The sequence below is a fragment of the Phacochoerus africanus genome, unplaced genomic scaffold (genome assembly GCF_016906955.1).
Source record: "Phacochoerus africanus isolate WHEZ1 unplaced genomic scaffold, ROS_Pafr_v1 Scaffold_18, whole genome shotgun sequence".
Taxonomy (NCBI): domain Eukaryota; kingdom Metazoa; phylum Chordata; class Mammalia; order Artiodactyla; family Suidae; genus Phacochoerus; species Phacochoerus africanus.
Window position 1 is genome coordinate 164,626 of NW_025927375.1, and position 4,669 is coordinate 169,294.

The 4,669-nt window shown below is 36.9% G+C and overlaps 1 pseudogene; it reads right to left on the reverse strand.

Annotated features, from left to right (window-relative positions):
- Nucleotides 1-2,907: 2,907 nt before the first annotated feature.
- On the reverse strand, nt 2,908-3,818 carry LOC125119208 (olfactory receptor 18-like; annotated as a pseudogene).
- Nucleotides 3,819-4,669: the final 851 nt, after the last annotated feature.

Consider the following 4,669-nt stretch of genomic DNA (forward strand, 5'->3'; position numbering starts at 1 on the left):
ACTTCACTCAGGATGAGAGTGTCTAGTTCCATATATGTTGCTGCAAATGGCATTATTTTGTTCTTTTTAAAGGCTGAGTAGTATTCCATTGTGTTTATATACCACATCTTCCTAATCCAATCATCTGTCAATGGACATTTGGGTTGTTTCCATGTCTTGGCTATTGTGAATAGTTCTGCAGTGAACATAGGGTTCATAAGGTTGATGTCGCAGAATGTTTTGCCTATGTTCTCGCTCAGGATTTTGATGGTGTCTTGTCTTCTATTTAAGTCTTTCAGCCATTTTGAGTTTATTTTGGTGCCTGGAGTGAGAGTGTGTTCTGGTTTCATTGATTTGCATGCAGCTGTCCAGTTTTCCCAGCACCACTTGCTGAAAAGACTGTCTTTTTCTCGTTTTATATTTTTGCCTCCTTTGTCAAAGATTAATTGACCAAAGATGTCTGGATTTATTTCTGGGTTCTCCATTCTGTTCCATTTGTATGTATATCTGTTTTGGTATTAGTACCACACTGTCTTAATGACTGTGGCTTTGTAATATTGCCTGAAGTCTGAGAGAAGTCTCCTGTTTGGTTTTTGTTCTTCAGAATTCTTTTGGAAATTCTGGGTCTTTTGTGGTTCCATATAATTTTTTGGATTGTTTGCTCTAGTTCTGTGAAAAATGTCATGGGTAACTTGATAGGGATTGCATTGAATCTGTAGATTGCTTTGGGTAGTATGGCCATTTTTACAACATTAATTTTTCCAACCCAGGAGCATGGAATATCTTTCCATATGTTTACATATTCTTTAATTTCCTTGATTAATATTTTATAGTTCTTGGCATATATGTCCTTTACCTCCTTGGTCAGGTGTATTCCCAGGTATTTGATTTTTTGGTGTGCAATTTTAAAAGGAATTATATTTCTGACATTTCATTGTTAGTATACAGAAATGTGACTGATTTCTGAAAGTTAATCTTATATCCTGCTACTTTGCTGAATTTATTAATCAGTTCAAGTAGTTTTTGGGTTGAGTCCTTAGGATTTTCTATATATCATAACATGTCATCAGAATAAAGTGACAGTTTTACCTCTTCTCTTCCTGTTTGGATGCCTTTGATTTCTTTTGTCTGATTGCTGTGGCCAAGACTTCCAATCCTATGTTGAATAACAGTGGTGAGAGTGGGCATCCCTGTCTTGGTCCAGATTTTACTGGGAAGACTTTCAGCTTTTCTCCAGTGAGTATTATATTTGCTGTGGGTTTGTCAAGAATGGCTTTGATTATGTTCAGGAATCTTCCCTCTCTACTCACTTTGGTGAGAGTTTTTATTATGAATGGATGTTGGACTTGTCAAATGATTTTTCTGCCTCTATTGAGATAATCATGTGGATTTGGACTTTTCTTTTGTTAATGTGGTGTATGATGTTGATTGATTTGTGTATGTTGAACCAACCTTGTGAACCTGGGATGAATTCCACCTGGTCATGGTGTATGATCTTTTTGATATGTTGTCGGATTCGGTTGGCTAAAATTTTGTTGAGAATTTTTGTGTCTAAATTCATCAAAGATATTGGTTAATGATTTTCTTTTTTGGTGGTATATTTGTCAGGTTTTGGAATTAGGGTGATTTTGGCATCATAGAATGTCTTTGAGAGTGTTTGTTCTTCTTCAACCTTTTCAAAAAGTTTAAGGAGGATGGGTAAAACGTCCTCTTTGTAGGTTTGGTAGAATTCGCCTGTGAAGCCATCTAGTCCTGGACTTTTATTTTCAGGGAGTGTTTTTATGACATATTCAATTTCATTTCTAGTGATCGTTCTGTTCAGTTGATCTATTTCTTCTTGATTCAGTTTTGGCAGGTTCTAGGTCTCTAGAAAGATGTTCATTTCTTCTAGGTTTTCGAATTTGTTGCCATATAGTTGTTGATAGTATTCTCTTATGGTTTTTTGTATTTCTGTAGTATCCATTGTGATGTCTCCTTTTTCATTTCCTATTTTGTTTATTTGGGTTTTTTCTCTCCTCTTCTTGGTGACTCTAGCCAGAGGTTGTCAATTTTATTTACCTTTTCAAAAACAAGCTCTTTCTTTTTTAATGTTTTATTTAATTTTATTGGAGTGCAGTTGAATTTCAAAATTGTATTAGTTGCCAGTGTACAGGAAAGTAAATCAATTATACATATAAATATATACACTCCCTTTCATATTCTTTTCCCATATAGGTTATTACAGAGTATTGAGTAGATTTCCCTGCACTATAGAGTAGGTCCTTGTTACCTATCTTGTTCCCTGGTGGCTCAGTGGGTTAAGGATCTGGCATTGTCCCTGCTGTGGCTTGGGTTTGATCCCTAGGTGGGGAACTTCTGCATGCCACTGGCATGGCCAAAAACAAACAAACAAACAAACAAAAAAACTGTATGCTCAGATTACACCCAAATTCAATTAAATCAGAATATCTAGTGGTGAGACCAAGTTGTCAGTAGTTTAAACTTCCCAGATGATTTCAATAAATGTCAAGGTTGAGAAGGAGAATCATATATCCTCATAACATAACTGCATATGCAGATTTGAAAAATAGAAATTACTATGGAAAATACACAAGAGCTATGAAAAAGTTGTAAATGTTCAATATATTGAAAGAGAATTATTAATCTTTCTGATGCCTGGATCATCAAAGGTAAAATACAGAATACCTGTATATATAATAATATTCAGTCATGCAGTGATTATGATGTATAAGGGATCCTAGGATACTCCACCAGTCACATTTAAAGCCATAAAGGAGAAAGCACATTGAAATATTAAGCCAGGAGAGGTATCAAGCCCAAAAGAGCTACAAAAATGATGTAATAAGAGAGTGAGAATTTCAAGTATATATGTTCAGTTTTGCTGCATTATCCAGCCAACACTCCAAATGGGTGGCACAGGTACTCAGATTATACTGACTTTCTGAGAAACCTCCTCATGGCCCTTTTGATGTCACTGTTCCTCAGACTGTAGATGAAGGGGTTCAGCATGGGGGTGACCACAGTGTATACCACCGAGGCCACTGCATTCTTCTTGGGAGAATGTGAGACAACTGAGCTGAAGTATACCCCAAGGACTGTTCCATAAAATAAGCAAACACCTGCCAGGTGAGACCCACAGGTGGAGAAGGCTTTATACCTCCCACCTGATGAGGGGATTTTCAGAATGGAGGAAACAATTTTATAGTAAGAATAAAAGATCCCTGAGACAGGAAAACCAGCAAAAATGGAACCCACAAAATACAGGGTTATGTTATTGGTGGAAGTGTCAGAACAGGCAAGCTTGAGGAGTTGAGAAGGGTGACAGAAGAAGTTCAAAACTTCCACATCCTTAAAGTAAGTAAGTTGGAAGACAATCAAGTTGTGTACCTGGGAATCCAAAAGGCTAACAAAAAAAACACCAAAACTAAGATGCAACAGAGGCGTGAGTTCATGATGACCAGGTAGTGCAGTGGATGGCAGATGGCCACAAACCTGTCATAGGCCATTGCAGTCAGAAGAGTACCATCCATACATCCAAAAAGAATCAAAATAGACATCTGTGTCAGGCAGCCAACATAGGAGATAATATGGTTGTGAGTGTGAATGTTCACAATCATCTTGGGGATGGTGCTAGAAATGAAGCCCATGTCAGTCAAGGACAGGTTGAAGAGGAAGAAGTACATGGGAGTGTGGAGGTGGGAGTCAGAGGTGACAGCCAGGATGATAAGCAGGTTCCCCAATATGGTGACCAGGTACATGGACAGGAACAGGACAAAGAGGACGGGCTGCAGGTCTGGATCATCTGAGAGACCCATGAGGAAGAATTCTGAGACACTTGTTAGATTTCCAGTTCTATGTAGCTTGGACACCTTTTTGAAAAGAAAAGAAGGCTCCAAATAAGGAAATAAGTAAGTGAGCATGCAGCACAGTGTCCGTATTTTGGATGCAAGCCATTCATTTCTAAGGTCATATACCCCAGGGCCTTCAGCAATATTTCTCAGTGTGACAAATTTTATCTGCTTAGAATATTTTCCTCATTGGTTTCTGGGTTAGTCACCTATTTCTATTCACTACACTGAGAGGTAAAAGGGAGCAAGAACATTAGAGACAATCCATCCATGATCTCAGTGAAACACAGCCTACTTTAAAAATAATGTGGAATGAGAAACTGCCTTCGTCCTTAAAAAAAAAATTTGAATTTAAATAAATCAAGACATAGTTACAAAAATCTTATTTTATTCAAACACAATTCTAGATATTTCCTTCATTTAGAAAATTTATAAATCTCTATGAAATGCAGGACTTTGTACTCTGGAGTCTAAATTAGAAATGGATATTCATAATCAGAAAACATTTTAGGAGTTCCTGCTTTATCTGAGTGTTTTAAGAAACCGACATACGTCAAACAGCATTTCTACCTATGTTTTCATCAAGCAGTTCTATAGTATCTGGCCTTGCATTTAGGCCTTTAATCTATTTTGATTTTATTTTTATGTATAGTGTTAGAGAATGTTTTGATTTCCTTCCATTTTTCCCAGAACCACTTACTGAAAAGTCTGTCTTTTTGCAATTATATATTATAGCCATATCCATGGTAGATTAGTTGACCATAGGTGCATAGATTTATTTCTGGGCTTTCTATCTGATCTATGCATTTGCTTTTGTGCCAGTACCATACTGTTTTGATGAC